Genomic DNA, 24,631 nt, shown 5'->3' with positions numbered 1-24,631 from the left:
ACACCTTGTGTTAGTCCAATCTCACATTGCTATGAAGAAGTGCCTGAGACTGGGTAATTTGTAAAGGAAAGAGGTTTAATGGACTTACAGTTCCATATGGCTGGGGAAGCCTCAGAAAACTTACAATCATCACAGAGGGGAAGCAGACACATCCTTCTTCACATGGTGGCAGGAGAGAGAGAAGTACAGAGTGAAGTGGGGAAAGACCCTTATAAAACCACCAGATCTCATGAAACCTCACTATCATGAGAATAGCATGAGGAAACTGGCCCCATGATCTAATCACCTCCCATGAGGTACCACCCTCAACATGTGGGGATTACAATTCAAGACGAGATTTTGGGTGGGGACACAGCCAAACCATATAATTCCACCCCTGGCCTCTCCCAAATCAGGTTCTCACATTTCAAAACACAATCATGCCTTACCAACAGTCCCTCAAAGTCTTGACTCATTCTGAAATTAACCCCAAAGTCCAAATCCAAAGTCTCATTTGGACAAGGCAAATCTATTCTGCCTATGACCCTGTAAAATCAAAAGCAAGTTAGCTACTTCCTAGATATAATGAAGGTACAGGCATTGAGTAAATACACCCACTTAAAATTGGAAACATTGGCCAAAACAAAGGTGCTACAGGACCGATGCAAATCCAAAACCCAGCAGGATAGTCATTAAGTCTCAAAGTTACAAAACGATCTTCTTTGACTCTGTGTCTCACATCCAGGTCATGCTGATGCACTAGTGGGTTCCCATGGCCTCAGGCAACTCTGCCCCTGGGGCTTTGCAGGGTACAGTCCCCCTCTCAGCTGCTTTCATGGGCTGGCACTGAGTGTCTGCGGCTTTTCCAGGCACATGGTGCAAGCTGTCAGTGGATCTACCATTCTGGGGTCTGGAGGATGGTGGCTCTTTTCTCACAGCTCCACTAGGCAGTACCCCAGTGGGGATTCTATGTGGGGCTCTGACCCCACATTTCCCTTCCCCACTGCCCTAACAGAGGTGCTCTATGCGGGCTCCGCCCCTGTAACAAACTTCTGCCTGGATATCCAGGTGTTTCCATACATCCTCTGAAATATAGGCAAAGGTTCCCAAACTTCAATTCTTGACTTCTGTGCACCCATAGGCCCAACACCACATGTAAGCCACCTAGACTTGGGGCACTCCCTGAGACAACAGTCTGAGCTTCTTTTAGCCACACATTAGCTTCTTTTAGCCACAGCTGGAATGCAAGGCACCAAGTCCCAAGACTGCACAAAGCAGCAAGGCAGCGGACTCAGCCCATGAAATCATTTTTTTCCTGTTAGGCCTCTGGGATTCTGATGGGAAGGGCTGCTGTGAAACCCTCTGACGCCCTGGAGACATTTTCCCCATTGTCTTGGCAATTAACATTTGGCTCCTCCGTACTTATACAAATTTCTGCACCCAGCTTGAATTTCTCCTCGGAAAATGGGTTTTTCTTTTCTACCACATATTCAGGCTGCAAATTTTCCAAATTTTTACGCTCTTTTGCCTCTTGAATGCTTTGGTGCTTACAAATTTCTTCTGCTGGATACCCTAAATCATCTCTCTCAAGTTCAAAGTTCTACAGATCTCTAGGGCAGGGGTAAAATGCTGCCAGCCTCTTTGCTAAAGTGTAGCAAGAGTCACCTTTGTTCTAGTTCCCAAGAAGTTTCTCAGCTCTGTCTGAGACTACCACAGCCTGGACTTTATTGTTCATATCACTATCAGCATTTTGGTCAAAGCCATCCAACAAGTCTCTAGGAAGTTCCAAACTTTCTCACATTTTCCTGTCTTCTTCTGAGCCCTCTAAACTCTTCCAGCCTGTGTCTGTTACCCAGTTCCAAAGTTGCTTCCACATTTTTGGGTATTTTTTTTTTTTTTTTCAGATAGAGTCTTGCTTTGTCACCCAGGTTGGAGTGCAGTGGCACATGGTCTCTGCTCACTGCAAGCTCCACCTCCCAGGTTCATGCCATTCTCCTGCCTCAGCCTCCTGAGTAGTAGGGACTACAGGTGCCTGCCACCACACCTGGCTAATTTTTTGTACTTTTAGTAGAGACAGGGTTTCACCGTGTTAGCTAGGATGGTCTCAATCTCCTGACCTCGTGATCTACCCGCATTGGCCTCCCACTCTCTGAAGTACCAGCTTACTCTATTAGTATGTTCCCACACTGCTATGAAGAAAATATTTAAGACTGGTAATTTATAAAGGAAAGATTTTTTTTTTAAAATTATACTTTAAGTTCTAGGGTACATGTGCACAATGTGCAGGTTTGTTACATATGTATACATGTGCCATGTTGGTGTGCTGCACCATTAACTTGTCATTTACATTAGGTATATCTCCTAATGCTATCCCTTCCCCATTCGCCCTCCCCACAATAGGACCCGGTGTGTGATGATCCCTTTCCTGTGTCCAAGTGATGTCATTTTTCAATTCCCACCTATAAGTGAGAACATGTGGTATTTGGTTTTGTGTTCTTGCAGTAGTTTGCTGAGAATGATGGTTTCCAGCTGCATCCATGTCCCTACAAAGGACACAAACTCATCCTTTTTTATGGCTGCATAGTATTCCATGGTGTATATGTGCCACATTTTCTTAATCCAGTCTGTCACCGATGGACATTTGGGTTGATTCCAAGTCTTTACTGTTGTGAATAGTGTCGCAATAAACATACGTGTGCATGTGTCTTTACAGCAGCATGACTTATAATCCTTTGGGTATATACACAGTAATGGGATGGCTGGGTCAAATGGTATTTCTAGTTCTAGATCCTTGAGGAATCATACACTGTTATTTTCCACAATGGTTGAACTAGTTTACAGTCCACCAACAGCATAAAATTCCCTATTTCTCCACATCCTCTCCAGCACCTGTTGTTTCCTGATTTTTTAAAGATTGCCATTCAACTGGTGTGAGATGGTATCTCATTTATTGGTTTTGATTTGCATTTCTTTGATGGCGAGTGATAATGTGAGCAATTTTCATGTCTGTTGTTTGTATGAATGTCTTCTTTTGAGAAGTATCTGTTCATATCCTTTGCCCACTTTTTGATGGGGTTGTTTATTTTTTCTTTTTGATGGGGTTGTAAATTTGATTGAGTTCATTATAGGTTCTGGATATTAGCCCTTTGTCAGATGAGTAGATTGCAAAAATTTTCTCTCATTCTGTAGATTGCCTGTTCACTCTGATGGTAGTTTGTTTTGCTGTGCAGAGCTCTTTAGTTTAATTAGATCCCATTTGTCAATTTTGGCTTTTTGTTGCCGTTGCTTTTGGTGTTTTAGACGTGAAGTCCTTGCCCATGACTATGTCCTGAATGGTATTACCTAGGTTATCTTCTAGGGTTTTTATGGTTTTAGGTCTAACATTAAGTCTCTAATCCATCTTGAATTAATTTTCATATAAGGAGTAAGGAAAGGATCCAGTTTCAGCTTTCTACTTATGGCTAGCCAATTTTCCCAGCACTTATGGCTAGCCAATTTCCCCATTTATTAAATAGGGAAACCTTTCCCCATTTCTTGTTTTTCTCAGGTTTGTCAAAGATCAGATGGCTGTAGATGTGTGGTATTATTTTTCAGGGCTCTGTTCTGTTCCATTGGTCTATATCCTGGTTTGGTACCAGTACCATGCTCTTTTGGTTACTATAGCCTTGTAGTATAGTTTGAAGTCAGGTAGTGTGATGCCTCCAGCTTTGTTCTTTTGGCTTAGGATTGTCTTGGCAATGCAGGGTCTTTTTTGGTTCCACATGAACTTTAAAGCAGTTTTTCCAATTCTGTGAAGAAACTCATTGGTAGCTTACTGGGGATGGCATTGAATCTATAAATACCTTGGGCAGTATGGCCATTTTCACAATATTGATTCTTCCTATCCATGAGCATGGAATGTTCTTCCATTTGTTTGTGGCCTCTTTTATTACAGTGAGCAGTGGTTTGTAGTTCTCCTTGAAGAGGTCCTTTACATCCCTTGTAAGTTGGATTTCTAGGTATTTTATTCTCTTTGAAGCAATTGTGAATGGGAATTCACTCATGATTTGGCTCTCTGTTTCTCTGTTATTGGTGTATAGGAATGCTTGTGATTTTTGTGCATTGATTTTGTATCCTGAAACTTTGCTGAAGTTGCTTATCAGCTTAAGGAGATTTTGGGCTGAGACAATGGGGTTTTCTACATATACAATCATGTCACCTGCAAACAGGGGCAAATTTGACTTCTTCTTTTCATAACTGAATACCCTTTATTTCTTTCTCTTGCCTGATTACCCTAGCCAGAACTTCCAACACTATGTTGAATAGGAGTGGTGAGAGAGGGCATCCCTGTCTTGTGCCAGTTTTCAAAGGGAATGCTTCCAGTTTTTGCCCATTCAGTATGATATTGGCTGTGGGTTTGTCATAAATAGCTCTTATTATTTTGAGATACGTCCCATCAATACCGAGTTTATTGAGAGTTTTTAGCATGAAGGGCTGTTGAATTCTGTCAAAGGCCTTTTCTGCATCTATTAAGATAATCATGTGGTTTTTGTCTTTGGTTCGCTTTATATGCAGGATTACATTTATTGATTTGCATATGTTGAACCAGCCTTGCATCCCAGGGATGAAGCCCACTTGATCATGGTGGATAAGCTTTTTGACGTGCTGCTGGATTCAGTTTGCCAGTATTTTATTGAGGATTTTTGCATCGATGTTCATCAGGGATATTGGTCTAAAATTCTCTTTTTTTGTTGTATCTCTGTCAGGCTTTGGTATCAGGATCATGTTGGCCTCATAAAATGAATTAGGGAGGATTCCCTCTTTTTCTAATGATTGGAATAGTTTCAGAAGGAATGGTACCAACTCCTTCTTGTACTTCTGGTAGAATTTGGCTGTGAATCTATCTGGTCCTGGACTTTTTTTGGTTGGTAGGATATTAATTATTGCCTCAATTTCAGAGGCTGCTATTGGTCTATTCAGGGATTCGACTTCTACCTGGTTTAGTCTTGGGAGGGTGTATGTGTCCAGGAACTTGTCCATTTCTTCTAGGTTTTCTAGTTTATTTGCATAGAGGTGTTTATAGTATTCTCTGATGGTAGTTTGTATTTCTGTAGGGTAGGTGGTGATATCCCCTTTATCATATTTTATTGCATCTATTTGATTCTTCTCTCTTTTCTTCTTTATTACTCTTGCTAGTGGTCTATCAATTTTGTTGATCTTTTCAAAAAACCAGCTCCTGGATTCATTGATTTTTTTGAGGGTTTTTTGTGTTTCTATCTCTTTCAGTTCTGCTCTAATCTTAGTTATTTCTTGCCTTCTGCTAGCTTTTGAATGTGTTTGCTCTTGCTTCTCCAGTTCTTTTAATTGTGATGTTAGGGTGTCAATTTTAGATCTTTCCTGCTTTCTCTTGTGGGCATTTAGTGCTATAAATTTCCCTCTACACACTGCTTTAAATGTGTCCCAGAGATTCTGGTATGTTGTATCCTTCTTCTCATTGGTTTCAAAGAACATCTTTATTTCTGCCTTCATTTCGTAATGTACCCAGTAGTCATTCAGGAGCAGGTTGTTCAGTTTCCATGTAGTTGAGCAGTTTTGATTGAGTTTCTTAGTCCTGAGTTCTAGTTTGATTGTACTGTGGTCTGAGAGACAGTTTGTTATAATTCTGTTCTTTTACATTTGCTGAGGAGTGCTTTACTTCCAACTATGTGGTCAATTTTGGAATAAGTGTGATGTGGTGCTGGGAAGAATGTATATTCTATTGATTTGGGGTGGAGAGTTCTGTAGATGTCTATTAGGTCTGCTTGGTGCAGAGTTGAGTTCAATTCCTGGATATCCTTGTTAACTTTCTGTCTCATTGATCTGTCTAATGTTGACAGTGGGTTGTTAAAGTCTCCCATTATTATTGTATGGGAGTCTAAGTCTCTTTGTAAGTCTCTAAGGACTTGCTTTATGAATCTGGGTGCTCCTGTATTGGGTGCATATATATTTAGGATAGTTAGCTCTTCCTGATGAATTGATCCCTTTACCATTATGTAATGGCCTTCTTTGTCTCTTTTGATCTTTGATGGTTTAAAGTCTGTTTTATCAGAGACTAGGATTGCAATCTCTGCTTTTTTTTGTTTTCCATTTGCTTAGTAGATCTTCCTCCATCCCTTTATTTTGAGCCTATGTGTGTCTCTGCATGTGAGATGGGTCTCCTGAATACAGCAAACTGATGGGTCTTGACTCTTTATACAATTTGCCAGTCTGTGTCTTTTAATTGGACCATTTAGTCCATTTACATTTAAGGTTAATATTGTTTTGTGTGAACTTGATCCTGTCATTATGATATTAGCTGATTATTTTGCTTGCTAGTTGATACAGTTTCTTCCTAGTATCGATGGATTTTACATTTTGACATGGTTTTGCAATGGCTGGTACCTGTTTTTCCTTCCCATGTTTAGTGCTTCCTTCAGGATCTCTTGTAGGGCAGGCCTGGTGGTGACAAAATCTCCCAGCATTTGCTTGTCTGTAAAAGATTTTATTTATTCTTCACTTATTAAACTTAGTTTGGCTGGATATGAAATTCTGGGTTTAAAATTCTTTTCTTTAAGAATGTTGAATATTGGCCCCCACTCTCTTCTGGCTTGTAGAGTTTCTGCCGAGAGAGCTGCTGTTAGTCTGATGGGCTTCCCTTTGTGTGTAACCCGACCTTTCTCTCTGGCTGCCCTTAACATTTTTTCCTTCATTTCAACTTTGGTGAATCTGACAATTATGTGTCTTGGAGTTGCTCTCCTTGAGGAGTATCTTTGTGGCGTTCTCTGTATTTCCTGAATTTGAATGTTGGCCTGCCTTACTAGGTTGGGGAAATTCTCCTGGATGATATCCTGCAGAGTGTTTTTCAACTTGGTTCCATTTTACCCATCACTTTCAGGAACACAAGTCAGACGTAGATTTGGTCTTTTCACATAATCTCATACTTCTTGGAGGCTTTGTTCATTTCTTTTTACTCTTTTTTTCTCTACACTTCTCACTTTATTTCATTCATTTGATCTTCAATTGCTGATACTCTTTCTTCCAGATGATTGAGTCAGTTACTGAAGCTTATGCATTTGTCACGTAGTTCTCGTGTTATGGTTTTCATCTCTATCAGTTATTTTAAGGGCTTCTCTACATTGGTTATTCTAGTTAGCCATTCGTCAAATCTTTTTACAAGGTTTTTAGTTTCTTTGCACTGGTTACGTAGTTCCTCCTTAGCTCTGAGAAGTTTGATTGACTGAAGCCTTCTTCTCTCAACTCGTCAAAGTCATTCTCTGTCCAGCTTTGTTCTGTTGCTGGCTATGAGCTGCGTTCCTTTGGAGGGGGAGATGCACTCTGATTTTTTGAATTTCCAGTTTTTCTGCACTGCTTTTTCCCCATCTTTGTGGTTTTATCTGCCTTTGGTCTTTGATGATGGTGACATACTGATGGGGTTTTGGTGTGGGTGTCCTTTCTGTGTGTTAGTTTTCCTTCTAACCATCAGGACCCTCAGCTGTAGGTCTGTTGGAGTTTGCTTGAGGTCCACTCCAGACCCTGTTTGCCTGGGTATCAGCAGTGGAGGCTGCAGAAGATAGAATATTGCTGAACAGTGAGTGTTGCTGTCTGATTCTTGCTCTGAAAGCTTCATCTCAGGGGTGTACCCTGCCATGTGAGGTATGAAGTGTCTGCACCTAGTGGGGGATGTCTCCCAGTTAGGCTACTCAGGCATCAGGGACCCACTTGAACATGCAGTCTGTCCATTCTCAGATCTCAACCTCCATGCTGGGAGCTCCACTGCTCTCTTCAAAGCTGTCAGACAAGGGCATTTACCTCTGTCAAGGTTTCTGCTGCTTTTTGTTTAGCTATACCTTGTCCCCAGAGGAGTCTACAGAGGCAGGCCGGCCTCCTTGAGCTGTGGTGGGCTCCACCCAATTCAAGCTTCCTGGCGGCTTTGTTTATCTACTTAAGCCTCAGCAATGGCTGGCACCCCTCCTCCAGCCTTGCTGCTGCCTTGCAGTTAGATCTCAGACTGCTGTGCTAGCAATGAGGGAGGCTCTGTGGGCATGGGGCCCTCTGGGCCAGGTGTGGGATATAATCTCCTGGTGTGCCATTTGCTAAGACCCTTGGTAAAGCACAGTATTAGGGTGGGAGCTACCCGATTTTCCAGGTGTTGTGTGTCTCACTTTCCTTTGGCTAGGAAAAGGAATTCCCTTCCCCCTTGCACTTCCCAGGTGAGCCGTTGCCTCGCCCTGCTTCAGTTCTTACTGGTCGGGCTGTACCCATGGACCAGCACCAACTGTCTGACATGCCCCAGTGAGATGAACCCAGTACCTCAGTTGAAAATGCAGAAATCACCCATCTTCTGTGTCACTCACACTGGGAGCTGGAGGCTGGAACTGTTCCTATTTGGCCATCTTGGGCACCTCAGAAATATTTTTACTTGACTCATGGCTCCACATGGCTACGGAGTCCTCAGGAAACTTACAATCATGGCAAGAGGGAAAGCAGATACATCCTTCTTCACATGGTGGCAGGAGAGCGAAGTGCAGAGTGAAGTGGGGAAGAGTCCCTTATAAAATCATCAGATCTTGTGAGAACTCCACTCACTATAATGAAAACAGCAATGGGGGAACCACCCCCATGATCTAATCACCTTCCATGAGGCCCCTTGCCCCAGCATGTGGGGATTACAATTCAGATTACAATTCAAGACGATATTTTGAGTGGGGACACAGCCAAACCATATCACACCCCAATTAACAAGCAAAAATTGTCAAAAAATAATTTAAAAAATGAATGGCCTATACACCATTTACAAGAAGCATATTTTATATATAAAGAAACAAATACTTTAAAAGTATAGAAAAAGATGTTCCATTCTAATGATAACCAAAAGAAAGCTGGAGTGACTACATTAATATCAGACAATGTACACACCAAGGGAAAGACTATGAGCTAACTGAGCAGTGGACAAGAAGGTAATTTCATAATGATAAAAGGATCGGTACATAAAAATTCTAAATGTGTATATATGTAATAAAATATCTTCAAAATATACATGAAGCAAAACTGAGAGCTACATGGAGAAATAGACAAATTTATAAATTTAATCTAGAAATCTAATATCTCTTTCTTAATAATTGATAGAAAAAAAAATGGTTAGGACATAGAGATTTTACAATGGTATCAACCAAATTAACTTAATTGATACATACATATAGAACACTCCATCCTACAATCATTAGAAAATACATTCTCTCTTGAGCCCTGGAGGTTGAAGCTGCAGTGAGTCATGATCACCCCACTGTACTTCAGCCTGGGTGACAGAATGAGACCCTGTCTCAAAAAATTCTACTTTCCAAATGTGCTACAAACACCAAGATAGGCTATCTTCAGAGCCATAAAAATATGTCTCCATAAATTTAAAAGAATTCAAGTCTTAAAAAATATCTTTTCTAACTTCAAAGGAAGTTAAGTAGGAAATCAAAAGAAAAGAATTTCCCAAATATTTAGAAATTTTAACACATTTCTAAATAAACCATAGGTTAAAGAAGAAATCAAAAGGGAAAGTAGAAAGTAATTTGAACTGAATGGAAATGAAAACACAGTGTGTCAAAATTTGTGAATTCCAGTAAAGCAGTACTGGGGGTTGGGGAGGGTATTTATAACAGAAAATGCATATATAAGAAAAGAAGAAAGGTCTTAAATCAATAAACTCAGCTTCTACCATAAGAAACAAAAGCAACAACCACACACAGAAAAAGGTAATTTAAAGTAAAGAGAAGAAAAGGAATAATAACTATCAGAGAAGAAATCTGTGAAATAGAAAATAGAAAAATGATTTTAAAAAATCAGTAAAACCAGAATCAGATTCTTTGAAAAAAATCAATAAAATTGGTAAACTTATAGCCAGATTAATTCGCAAAAAGGGAGAGGAGATATAAATTACCAAATTCAGGAAAGACAGAGGTGACATCATTACAATTTTCAGAACATTTAAAGGATAAGGGAATACTATATACAACCTTCTGTCGATAAATTCAACATCTTAGATGAAATGAAAAAATTTCATGAAGTAACAAACTACCAACACTCACTCAAGAAGAAATAGATAATTTGAGTAGCCCTATTACATATTTTTATTTATTTTAAAGTTTAAAACTTTCCCAGAAAGAAAACTCTAAAATCAAATGACTTGACTGGTGAATTCTTCCAAACATATAAGAAAATAATAATAGTGCCAATTTCACATAAATTATTTTATAAAATCAGAGAAGAAGGAATAATTCCCACCTCATTCTATGAAACCAGCATTAGTCTAAAAGCACAATAAAAAATAGGCATTACAAAAAAACTACTGATCAAATCCTTCATGGACATAAATGTAAGCATTTTCAAAAACATTTTAGAAAATACAATTTTGGCATGAACAGATTTTGCTTGAAAACCCAAATATATCAAAGTTAATGAGACCACAGAGAGTGGGGGGCTATATCATGTTGTCAACTCCTTCAGTAAAAAGTTTCCTATTTTCACAGAGCCAAAAAAGCAAATGTTCTCCTTATTCACTAACTTGACTGGGATTTGAAGGTATAGAGTATTGTTTAGATAACAAATTCTGGAGTCACAGATGCCTGGGATTGAATTTTAGCTCTATCTCTTACTAGCTTTATAACTTGGGAACATTACTTATCTTCCCTGTGCTTCAATTTTATCAGCCATAAAATAGAGATGAGAATATCTCTTTCCCACAGGCTTGTTACAAGGATTAAACAAGTTAATACTTGTAAAATGTTTAGAACAACTGAATGGCTGGGATGTAGTAGGTGCTCACTTAGTCTGACAGGGAGCAGCTGTGGCGAGAGGAGTAATCATATCATGTGAAAAGCCATAAAAGATACCCCTGAACTCAGTACTAAAGAATGTGCTTGGTAAACACATCACGGAGAAAGCAAGGAAATGAACATACCACATAAAGTGACCAGCATAAACAAGCACTTAGCAGCTATAAAGGTTATTGGTATTTTCCAGAAACTGAGTAAGCTAATAAGTATTGAGCATAGAATACATTTTTTTGGAATGTGGGGAAGGGGGAGTAGAGGGAGGGGCACACCTATAGGAGGCATAAAAGGTGGAAACTAAGAACAGATAATGTAGAGCCTTGTGTGCCATATTAAAGCAGTGCAATTTTATCCCAGTCAATGTAGGAAACCATCAAAGAATTTAACACAAGAATGTGTCACAGCCAGATCTGTATTTTTAAAGATAATTTTGGTAAAACTAAGGAAAATAGATACAAAAGAAGGAAGCTAAAGGCCAGGGGACTGGCTAAGAACTGATGACTGTATTCGTTTACCTACTGCTGCTGTAACAAACTCCCACAAATTTCGTGGCTTAAGACAGCACAAATTTATTAGCTTTCAGTTCTGCAGGTTAGAAGTCTGACACAGGTCTCACTGGACTCAAATCAAGGTGTTGGCAGGGCTACCTTTCTTCTAGAGGCTGTTGGGAGAATCCATTTCCTTGTCCTTTATTTATGACCACATTCTCCATCTTTAAAGCCAGCAACACTGGGTCAAGTCCTTCTTAAGTCAAATCATTTTCACTCCTCTTCTGTCCCCCTCTTCTACTCTTAAAGATCCCTGTCATTAAATTGGACCCACTGCCATAATCCATGATAATCTCCCTAAAGTCAGTTGATTAGCAACCTTAAACCCATCTGCAATCTTAATTCCCCTTTGACATACAATGTAACATATTCACAGGCTCTGGGGACTAGGACCTGGACACCTTTGTGGGGTCATTATTCTTACCTCAGAAGCTATTATAAAACCTCAAGTAAGAGATAATAAGGGCCTGAATCAAGGTGGTGACACTGGAAATAGGAAGGGACATACAAGAGAGTGCTTTTAGATGCTTAATTAAAGGATATCAGCTGGGTGCAATGGCTCATGCCTGTAATCCCAGCACTTGGGGAGGTGAGGAAGGAAGATTACTTGAATCCAGTAACTTGAGGCAGCAGTGAGCTATGATCATGCCACTGCACTACAGACTGGGTCACAGAGCAAGATCCTGACTCAAAAACAAATAATAAAAATATAGAAGAATATACTGATTCATTTGGATGGCTTTAGAGTGTATAGAAAACATGAGGAAGAATAGGAAATTAAGGATGTCTCCTACTTAAATTTGAACAGCTTGATGAAATATGATGCCACTAACTTATGAGTTGAATGTCTACTATGTAAACATAAAGTTCTCTTAGAATATTACGGGTGAGATGCCCAAAAGGTTGTTGGAAATTCGGTCTGAAGTTCAGGAAAGCAGTGATGCTGATAACTAAGATTTGAGCATTTTCAAGTAATTTAATATCTCCAACAGAGTAGCTTGCTGCAAGCACATTAAAGACAAACACACACATGCCCACTGAATATTCAGCAGCTCTTGTTGGTGCTAGCTAACATTTAACATGAGAAAATAAGACATATCCAAAAAATAAAATGTAAATGATCAATCATATCTGCAGCTGATCTTCACTGGTAGCTCTTAAGAAGAGCAAAGACAAGTCTAATGGTGAATCCCTACAGAGGTGGGATCCCCAAGCCCAAGGAATGTGGAAATGTTGATGAGGATATGTTCTGCCCTAAACAAAAATGGGACACTGGATGCAACCCATGACTTTCCAGCCCCATGTTTGCATGTGCTATAGTTTGAATATGCTATGGTTTTGTGTCCCTCCAAAATCGCTGTTGAAACTTAATCCCCAATGCAACAGTATTAAGAGATTAGGCCTTTAGGAGGTGATTAGGTCATGAGGGCTCCTCCCTTGTGAATGGGATTAAGGGCTTTATTAAAGAGGCTTCACAGAGTATTTGGTCCCTTTTTACCCCTCTGTTCTACCATATGAGGGTGCAGTGCTTAAAGTGCCATCTTGGAAGCAGAGAGTAGCCCTCACCAGAAACCAAACTTGCCAGAACCTTGGATCTTGGACTTCCCAGACCCCAGAACTGTGAGAAAATAAATGTTTCTGGGTATTTATAAAATACCCAGCCTTAGGGTATTTTATAGCAGCACAAATGGACAAAGACATCATGTTTTGTCTCTCACAGGAACACCTATGGAAATACATATTTATCCCAGTAGAAACCAGGTTTCTATTTAAAATATAGGGAGGATCTCCCCATTTGTGAGACGCTCCAACTATATATCTATATCAATCTTAAAAAGGCATTGTTTAATTCACTAGTGCTGAAAAACTAAGTGGTATAACGATGTTAATATGCCTACAAAAGATGGCAATTTAAAAACATTTTCTTATAGAAAGACAAGACCTGAGGTATTATACAGGTCTATTAATTCCCAGCAATGCAAATGATGCACAGTCTAAACCAGGAGTAATAAAATGCCCTGCAACAACAACGAAAAATCCTGAGAATTCCATATATATGCCTAGGGGGAGGGTAGGTGGGAAGGCAGGGTGGAAATGTCCATTTAAATATAGAACCTTGATTAATTTTCTTCTATAGAGGAACCATAATAACCAAAAACAAGCTCACGGATGTAGAGGTGGTGACATATGAGTTGGAACATGTGGCATGTACAAAGGTGAGTAATAAAAGCCAAGCAAACGAGCAAAAATATATCAAAAGTGACTAAAATTATGTGTTTTCATTGTTAAGAGATGTAGTGAAATTCTCATCTGGTGAATTCCAATTCAGCATTTCCTTGATATATCTTTTATAATTTTCACTCTAATTATAATGAAAATCATTTTTCAATGTAATTTTGCAATAAAAATGTTTCTTTATTTCTCATTACGTAAGAACATGATCTTATACAGTTACTGAGCAGGCTTACAATGTGCACACTGTATCTTCTCTTTCTTACCATTTAATCTCCTCATAGTCTACAGATGTCAAGAGGTTCAGATTAAGCTTGTTAAAGATCTGCTTCACTCGAACTCACTGATGATTATTTATTTAGCAGTTTTATGTAACCCTGTCATTGATAAGCACTCTATTAATTTGCCGAGGGACAAATCAACACTAGTTATTTTTCTACCGGCTATTAGACTCGGTGCTGCTGTTTGTTACAAACCACTTGCCAGTTAATTATAAATTATGGGTCCTCTTTGCCTATATTAATTGATACCTCCTCTGCCTTTGTAATACTAGACAAATACATTGAAGGCAAGATTTATTAGGCAGTGTATGTCTTGTGTCTCTTGATTAGTATTCTTTACTTTTTTAACATTTATACTTGTTTATACAGATTTGACAGACCAATGCATAAGAGAAATGATCTTTAAGGTGTTTTGTAGTGAAAAAAGAAAGAGAGAGAGAGAGGAAAGATAGAAAGAGACTTAACAGGCTTCCTACAAATTTATTTCAAATGACCCACAATTCATTGTAAGCAATTCCTAAAAATACCTTTTGACTTTGTGCTACGGACTGGTGATGGCAGCCTCCCAATTATGCAAAAGCTAATATTCAAGTGGTTTTAAAGTCTATGCATCCAGTTGCTATATGATAAATAAATATGATATGTATATAACAAAACCTATATCACATAAAACAAGCAATAAATGTCTTTTCTTTGCCTTATTGCTGATTTGCATCCAATTACATGTTCTTTTGCATACATATAGAGCCCTTTTTTCCTTTTGTCACTTAAACAATCTGTAGATGTAACACATAGTGACAAAACAATAAACTGTAGCCATTTTAAATTTTCAGAAGCGTATGTCATAGATGGCACTTGCCATAGGACATGAACCTTTCCATTTGCAGTCCACAGAGAAGCAGGAATCAGAATTTAGGCCAGGTAGAAATAAAAAAATATTTTACAAAAGAAAGTCTTAATTCGTTTGCTCCCTGGACAGTCTCAAACATTGAAGAATTGCAAATTTAATGGGAAGGTTTACCCCAGAGGGTCATTGTACTATATTCTGATTTCAAAGGGCATCGGGACCTAGCTATCTGCCAAAAGATCTGGGTCTCTGAAATCCTAATTTTGTACATAATTTCTCCATTTAATTGACAGTTTTGACCCAAGTTGCTTTTGCGGTATCTTGTATTCTGAGTAATTCCCCATCTGACATAAATCCAGCAAATGGACAGCAAGCCCATTGGGGTAGGCTGGATGTTTTTCCATTAGTTCTCACGGGAAAACAGAAACATATTGGTCAAGCATATCTATTCCTATTTTCAGTTCACATATAATTGAATCTCTTCTCCAACATTTTCATGTTTGAAGATTTAAAGACTCTCCAATTAGAATTTAGAGAAAGCCTTTAGAGTAAAATTAGCTAGCTCATTCAGAAAACATGCACTCTGCTAATGCGCTGGGAAACTGACCTTGAGCCACTTTTTAATAATGAGATTCCAAGGATCATCTTTTCCTATGTACTATGCTACCTTTTGTTGGCTGTTTCTGGGCATACCTTCCAATGGATGTCATGAGCGATAGAATTTCCTGATAGCCTTGATTCATTTGATTATTCAGAAAACATGCTACTAATCATTCTTCACCAATTTGTTATATTATCTGTAGATCTTCCCTCTTACTCTTCCTACCATTTACTATTTCACCACTCAAAACCTCTGTCCCCCATGGCTAAATAACATTGGAGAGAAGTAAGATTTAAGTTACTATTTACAACTCAAAACTAATGTGATTAGCAGGGGATTGGAGTTGACTCTAACCTCTCAAATACATCATTTTTGATTATTCACATTTTAGAAATTCACATTGCATTTGAACCCAATTACATAGTTAATCTGCTAGTTGCTAAATTACACTGTACATTTTTTAATGCCTCATACTATTTTACCCTAACCCAGTGGCTTTCAAATGAGGACAGTTTTACTCCCCAGGGAACATTGGGCAATATCCCCAGATGTTTGTCATGTTACAAATGGGGGAGGGGAATGAACTGCTACTAGCATCTAGTGAGTAGAGGATGGAGATAATACTAAACACCCTACAATGCACAGGACAGCCCTCCATTAACAAAGAATTATGGGTCCCAAATGTCTACCGTGATGAGTCTGAGAAACCTTGCTACAACCCCTCAAAATAAAGACTAACTTTCTTCCTTGAAGTGGCATCAGTAAGTAGAACAAGAGCTCTAGGGCAGAAAAATTAGAAACCTAATCATGACCATGTTGTCTAGTATTTGGTGACCCACGGAGCTTGTCATATGTGTTCATTAATATAGAGGCTAACTTGAACTGCTCAGAGAAAATGTGTACACTTGGGGACTGAAATGAACCTTCTGTAAAGCTTGCTGTATGTTACCTCATGAAAACATTATTAGAAATGCATTCAAGGAATATAATTCAATTCTATTCAACTCAAGATTGAATTAAAACTTCTGGGTTGGTCAATGCAGGGAAAACTATAAGTTAGACATGTCACTGAGGGAACTTGCTCATGGGGCAATAGGCAGAAGAGGAAGCACGCATGGTTAAAAGGACAACAAGTAGATTTTAGTGTACCTGTGAAAATAAGAAGAGTTACTAACCTGAGATTATGAGTCTTTTCTTTCAACAATTGTTTACTGACATCCAGTGGGTATATATAATATTTGTCTTCCAACTGCTATCTTACTATCACTAAAGTATTTTTAATATATAATTACAATGATATATATGTAATATATGTAAATCCACATATTCAATATTAAACATAATTTCTCACTTTTAAATATAAATAGATGTTCTATTATTATCAAATATCATATAATGTCATCATATTATGGAATATGAAATTTTCATACCTTCAATGTGCAACCTCACGTTGGAAACTGCTGCACAAGGAGATATAAATTTAATTCTTAATTAAATTTGCACATCCACCACTAGATGATACGCTTCTTGAGGACAGCAATGTTGTCTTTTTTTTCTTTTTCTTTATATTGCTAGCTCTCAGAACAAAATGGGAACTTAATACGTTTTGTTTAATGAACAAATGTTGGCCTGTAATGAGCTGATGATCCAGTAAGAGGAAATACAATAGGTGCGTATATAACTATGCTAAATGGCAGAATTATAATGTAGCAGTGGCTTTAAAAAAAAAAAAAAAAGCAAATTTGCCTCTCTCATAAATTTTCTGGAGATACACATCAAAGCTTGGCCAGGCCAAGGACCCCACAAATATTCCTTTTATTATTTCTCATTCTTAGGTGGTCTTGGGTTATGACCACATTTCTTCTTGCATAAGAGTGCTGACTTAAGCTTTATAAGTCCCCATTAAGTTGCTTCCATATTACATATAAAGCTAATGTGGGACCCTACTGTATTTCTAGATCCCTTGAGGATTGAGATGAAACCAGCCAACATCATCCAATTAGGAAACACTTCAACCCTCTCCCTCCGAAATGAGTTTAATTCTCTGTTTAAGACAGGTCAGCCGGGCGCGGTGGCTCAAGTCTGTAATCCCAGCACTTTGGGAGGCCGAGACGGGCGGATCACGAGGTCAGAAGTTCGAGACCATCCTGGCTAACACGGTGAAACCCTGTCTCTACTAAAAAATACAAAAAGCTAGCTGGGCAAGGTGGCTGGCGCCTGTAGTCCCAGCTACTCGGGAGGCTGAGGCAGGAGAATGGCGTAAACCCGGGAGGCGGAGCTTGCAGTGAGCCGAGATCCAGCCACTGCACTCCAGCCGGGCGACAGGCGAGACTCCGTCTCAAAAAAAAAAAAAAAAAGACAGGTAAAGTTCTTTGTCTTTTTTCCTCTTAAACTAATAACTTTCAAGTCAGTCTGTAACTATGATTAACATATCACATGACACACACTGCCAACATTTTGACCACCATTTTAGCACTTTATTTGGAAAAACTCTGTGTGTCCTTTGGCACTGTTTTGCTTGTTGGAATTTATAAACAAGTAGACAAGGCTGGAAGGTGAGTATGATCTCATGTTAGATGACCAAGGAATTTTCTGCACAGTAATAAAATAGTCCTCACCACCCCATCCCTGCAACAGAATAATTTTAATGACTTATACATTGGTTTCATCCTCAAATGTTTTTGTAATATGTAATCTCCATACACAGTGTTAATATTAAAGGGAATTTGAGTAATACTTGAATAATTACTCTTGTATTAACTGAAAATGAGTTAATGGAATACGCTTTACTAATGCAGGCATTAGCTTTTTCACCTTGGAGGACCAAGCTCATTCTATGCCACATTCCCTTGTTGACTTAGTTTTGTAATATTCACTGAGCACCTACCTATGTTCATTCAGTTGAGATTCCTTAAATTCTGCCATTCATAGGGAAAATCACTTCCTAAAGGTATCTGAACGCACAAGTATTGTCCAGCCAAGGAGATTTCAGATAAACTCTCTCTCCTTATGGATAGTTTGCTGAATAGGTCTATCTACATAGAACTGTCAAATTGCCTCACCAAAAATTAGCTGGGGAAGATCTGGTTATTTATTTCACACACATTTACATAAATTAAATGCATATCATATAACACATTGCATATAATAACCCTATAGAGGAGATATTATTATCTCTGCCTTAAATGTGAGGAAAGTAAGAAATGAGAGGTTAAACATCTTGCCATAGTAGGTCACACGGTATACGAAGTAGCAGGTATTCTAAGAAGCAGAATCTGCATTTATTTAGAGGTAAACATAACACTAAATTTATTATTACATAAAAAATCAGTCCACTTTAAAAGCCACTGTACATCTGATGTGACTTTAGGGTTTGATTGCAGAATTCTCTGCAATAGGGTTGTTTGGGATGTAATTAACATGACAAATGAGAGAAAGACACAAGTTTAGCAAAAAGCTCACTTTGAGTGGATAAATTTCTCTTTTTCCTTTTTTTAAATGAGAAAGGCTGGATAAAAGGCACATGAAATAACTGCTGACTGAGTGGAGCTCTTGAGCTAAGGACTTGTGCTGTGAAAATTCTACTTTGTCTAGCAAACACTATCAAACAGAAACCTTGAAAAGGGAACATTTATGTTTCTCATTTTCTTAAAAAAAAAATCAGCTCTAACCTCATGACTTCCCTGACAATGCTAAAAGTCACAGGTGGTAGGAGGAATATAGAAGCTAGAAGCAAGGCTTCTACTCCTTGAACAGTCTCTCATTCCCAGCATCTTAGTTTAGCTATGGATGCTGAGTGAATGCACAGACAACACAAACTGAGGCGTCTTTAGGCAGTCCGTTCAGATGAGTAACTCAAATCCTCTGCACAAGCCCCTCCCAGGGTAAAAGTCAGGAATTTCAGATTGCAATCCCCTAAAACAAAGCCAGACAGAACAGGTGACTACATACAAATACCATGATTTTTCAATCACGGTCGTATCTAAATGAAAAAGTCAAACACAGTGATTAGTATTAATATGATTTGAACAGAATCGTCATTCCAATTGCTCCAAAGATGCCGTGGTTTAGTGGTGGTTTTGCGGTGGGCTTTGGAGTAGAACCGAACATTCTTCAAATGGTAACTCTGCAATCTACTGCCATGTAGATTATTTTACCCCTCAGAGTGACTGCTTTTCTTCTTGTAAAATAAATGTAATTCTTATCTCTTGGGATTTGAGAGGATTTAATGAGACTACACAGTAACACATTACTTGGCATATAGTGGATGATGAAAAAATGTGAATTTTATTATTGTGTTAAAAATGTGAATTTTCGGATCCTCCAATAAGTAGATGCCAAGATGAGATTCAATGTGCAAGAAATTTATTAGAGGATATGCCTGTGAAAGAAAATGAGGAGAAGGGCAGGAGAGGCTGGGGGAGCTTTCAGGCCATGATGCAAGTCTGACCCCAGGTGAAGGAGAGAAAGGTGGAAGGATGGAGGAATCCTAAATTGCCATACATTTCTAAGGAAAGTCTGTCAAGGCCATCAAGCAGTCCTAGAGCCAAATTCGCCCATCGGAGGATCCTGCATCTCCAGAAATAGGCCTGCCTCAACAAAGATGCCAGGCTTATTCACAGGCTGGGAGCAGCCCGTGGGAAGCATAGACTCACACTGTGATGAATTTCCAAGGCAGCAACTGAAACCCTGGGTCACTCATGCTCCTTGCAGTCAGACAGACATGTTCTTGTGGTCACCACCAGTATTATTCAATGCAGATTCTTTGGCAAACCATGTGTTATTGTTTCTGAAAAGGCAAAAGTGGGCAGAGAGAGAGAGTGCGTGCACATACGAGCACAACAGTACACATAGATTAGGAATACAAAGATACGATCTGGGCATCTTTTAGGTTATATATTTGTTTTAAAAATGGAAATGAAGTCCTATGGATGCAAAAGGATTCCATATGAAATTCTAAGATGATTCTCATTCTGATTAAGAGCAAGTTATAAAAACAAACAACTTTTAAAAACTAGTTTTAATAAATCTTTTCCTATTTAGAGCTGACATTCATGAACAATTGATCATAGGTTTCCTTAAAATTTATTATTGTTCTTTTCTTCCTCTTTTTCTTTCAGTATACACAATTAAAAGGTTTTCGGCTTCTTTTTGGTCTTGTTAGAGAATCCGAGAAAAACCACTGATCTTCTTCATCTCTAAAATGTATATATATCCATACATATTAAAGGGTACAATTCCAAAGAGTTTATGGGCCCTTTAAGGCCCATCAAAGAAACAGTGCTTACATTTATAAAGCGATTAACCTACATGATTTTAAACTATTTTATAATTTTTGGACTACATACTTCTGTGGATTAAGATAAACAACCAGTTATTGCTATCGAGACCTCTGGCTTTTTAAATTCACAATCTCAGTGCACACTAAGGCCTCATTCATCCAAGCTAACCTGAATGGGGAGAGTCTATGTGGCTGCACGTTTAAATACATAAATAAAATGCATATTTGTGGGAGAAGTTTCTTCTTATTCCTTCTCTTCTGCATACGATATGCCCAGTTTGGGATAGAGGTTCACATGCTTAAGTCAATTTGATTATGCATTAGGTCTTTACTTTTAATATTTTTAAATTGAATATTATACTACAGTTGTAGGTCTAGCACTGTGAGTTCTGTTACCTCACATTTGGCTTTCTTTTCCTTAGTGAATGTGTGTTTTAGGCTCTCTTCTCCTCTTAGTAGATGGGCATGTTCCCTCTTGCTTTCCATAGCTCATCAATGTATCAACCTTTCCAAGAGAAATGATAAATTAGAGAGACAAACTGTGAAAAAAAAAGGGACGGCTCTCATAAAAATTTGGTCACACACTGAATTCACTTGAGCCTGTATTCTCAGGCAGAAGCTATGTTAAATTCAACATTCATCACACAACTGGTGCTGGACCCACACAATACCTGTGCGCAATGGGGTGAATTCATTATGTCTCAGGAAACTGACTCTTTCTCTAGCAATGGATGTCTTCAATTACTCAGTCTCCAAAGTGCCTGCCCAGCGTCACAGTCTCAACTCTCTATTTCCTTTCTTTTGGGGGTTACAGCCAACACTTCAACCTGGCAGATTTTTCTCTAAAGAACACGGTAAATGACAGAGGTCTGGAATAATGTATTTCCTCCAAAGCTGGTGACCAATTAGTTGCTTGCCATGGACTGTCATTTCACTGCTCTGAGTGCTGTGTTCTTGTAGCTTGGTGATAGACACACTGTTTATTTTCCACTTAGCAGTCTTTGCCAATACTCCAAGTCCCACACAGCTGCCTTGATGCGCTCTCCTGGATAGCTCATGACAAGGAAAAGATAAAAGGTATGTGTGGCAAAATGGTAACCCTGAGCAAACTTATCTAGGGTGCAAAGCAAAGAGAATAGGGATTTTACTACCTCACCTTTTTATTTTAATGCTTTTCAATGAAATTGTGGGAAATGCCAAGTCCATGAGGTTAATGCTCAGACATAAGTACTGTGGCTAAAGACTTTGTGAGGGTTATTAAGCTGTTGACAATATGAGAATCAGACACATTCACCACTGGTTCAGTAATTGTCTTTCATCTAGGAGCAACTTCCCCTCTCCCCCCCACCCAACTTTTATGATTCATCATATTTATTTTTTGTTTCCTCAAGCAACATCTTTTATTAGTTGCACACTCACTGCAGAAATTTAATTTCTGCAAGAGAACAACAAAGCAGTTGATTATTATTATTGAGGATCTGGTACAACATCGAGTGAAATAAAATCTATAAGGCATTAAAATGACAGATTAGGCGAGAGCAGTATTCATTTACAAGTGTTAGAACATCATGCTAATGCCTCACAAGCACAACATAAAATGAAAATCAACTCTTTCATGCTGCTTTACGAACAAACGCTGCGAAGCTCCCAGGAACACAAGCCAGAGCCTCCGTTAAAGAGGCAATGTCCTTTTGTAGTTTGCTCATAAGTTCATCCTTGACAAACACAAATAAAAACACTCCTCTCTTATGCACAGCCAGAAGCGCTCCCTGCTTATCCCTTGGTCATCCCAAATTAAACACTGCTAATCCCAGTAAGATTTAAAGAATTCATGTGTACCTCATTGTTTTTTAACGGAGAGTAACACTTCACTTATTAGGCAAACTCTATTCTTTATATCCCACCTGGAAACCAAAGAGAAAGCGGAAAAAAGGGGCCCAAGAATCAGCAATTCAGGGTTATTATTCCACAACATCAAGTCCCCATAATTTATATGTACTCTAATCATTCAGAGCCTATTAACTCTTACTTTACACACAATATTAATGCTTTTATGTCGTGAGCTGCAGCTCAATGCAGATAAGAAGCAAATTACAAGAATGCTAGAGATCATCAGGCTAAAACCTCTAAACACTAGACTGGTTATTCTAGTAAGAAAAGAGCCACAAAAATATAATGGACAGAATGTGTCAAAGAATCTTCAAGGCCACCATACCTGGGGGTGACATTGCTCAGAGAACAGAGCAAATAAATTCTGTTTATAGTATTAACACAAGCCTTCCAAAAAGGACTAAATGAGTTCCATATTCTCTTTCTTTCTTGAAAGACAAGTATGTAAAACAGTTCAAAGGAAAGTCCATCAAAATTGTTAAAATAGTTGAAAGGTAAGTTTTTAAGTAAGGAAGCCAAAATTTCACATATGCAGATCAATTGATTTTCCAACAATATTGTATAAAAGTGGATTGCTCATATATGCATATATATATTTGGGAATACATCTAATGTGCTTTACTATATATTATTGATTATATGTGTAATTACTCATAGGCTAGATAAACGATATAATTTATTTGTGAACTTTTAGAGAGTCATCTCAGATTCATTTACTATTTAATTCTCAGAAAGCAATTTCAGATGTCAGAGAATTTTATCCTGGAAAAGAGAACATCAAAAAGTTTCATTTCTGGGGTTCTACCATGGGTGGCAATTAAATAATGAAGATCATCAAAGTGACCCTATTAAATATCTCCTCCTAAGACAGTAGACAGAAGTGGCTAACACAGTACAGGGTATGCAAACTCTCATCAACAATACGTCAAATATCAATTTGCATGCTACACCCATTCCTCAGGTGGTGCCAATGAGATATGCTGACATCTGTATGTCACACATAACTCCTAGAGCAGGGGTCCCCAGTCCCCAGGTTGCAGACTGGTACCTGTCCATTGTCTGTTAGGAACTGGGCCGCACAGCCAAAGGTGAGTGGCAGACGAGCCAGAGTTACTGTGAGCTCTGCCACCTGTCAGATCAGCAGTGGCATTAAATTCTCATAGGAGCACGAACCCTATTGTGAACTGCACATGTGAGGAATCTAGGTTGTGTGATCCTTATGAGAATCTAACTAATGCCTGATGATGTGAGGCAGAACAGTTTCATTCCAAAACCATCCCACCATCCCCCATTTCTGGTCCATGAAGAAATTGTCTTCCATGAAACTGGCCCCTGGTGCCAAAACAGTTGGGGACTGCTGTCCTAGAGCATGTATGATATTTCCATCCACTCTCTTTCCCTTCAAGAAAGCATGTAGGAATATTAATAAATGGGAATAAAAATTTGACTTGCTACAATTTATTAAAAACCTAGAAAAATAAGCCATGGGAGGATTCTGCTATTTTTGTTATCAATAACAAATTTCTATCCACAGCTTGGATATTGAGGTGGGGGAGGGCTGATAAGGAGGAAGGATAATGTGGGTGGAGCAGGAGGCCTTCCACTCCTACCTGTGTTGGCAACGTACTTTCACTTCTAAGAACTATAGGATCAGTAATGAAGGAACTGTGATAGAGTTCCTACCTCAGACGTCTCACAAAGTTTGTGAAAGCTAATTGCAATCATATGATGTAGGAAAGGTACTGTAAAAACATAAGATAGTATTCATGTCAAATACAGGGCCCTGACTTTCCATAGTCTTTGTATCAAAATTTCTTCTCTTACAGGCTTGTAATTTCCAGAATTCCAACAAACCCCCATCACTTTGAAGATAAGTATGAAATCGTGTATGCCTTGTACCATACATAAGTGTCCTTGGAATTAATGATGCAATCTATCCTACATGATGAGGCAAAGAATGAACTGGCAAAGAATCATCGAATCATGGATTTTACAGCCAGAATACAAGTCTGACAGACATGAGCTAAAATGAAATGAGTGAAAATGTGAAGGAACATCAATATGGGTGGTACAAAAGGATCTCAGGCATATGGTTGCACCTAAGTTGTAATAAAGAAGCAACCATCCCCTGAGGTGGGAGGAGAAAAAAAAAAAG

The 24,631-nt window shown here is 38.7% G+C and overlaps 1 long non-coding RNA gene across 1 annotated transcript in view; it reads right to left on the bottom strand.

The window, feature by feature from the left end:
• Positions 1 to 24,631, bottom strand: part of LOC103876972 — a 202,718-nt gene that overhangs the window by 81,852 nt on the left and 96,235 nt on the right. The window lies entirely within an intron of this gene.

Source organism: Papio anubis, chromosome 14, assembly GCF_008728515.1.
Source record: "Papio anubis isolate 15944 chromosome 14, Panubis1.0, whole genome shotgun sequence".
Classification (NCBI taxonomy): Eukaryota; Metazoa; Chordata; class Mammalia; order Primates; family Cercopithecidae; genus Papio; species Papio anubis.
The sequence above is the reverse complement of the archived record's forward strand: the minus strand, read 5'-3'. Positions and strand labels throughout refer to the sequence as shown.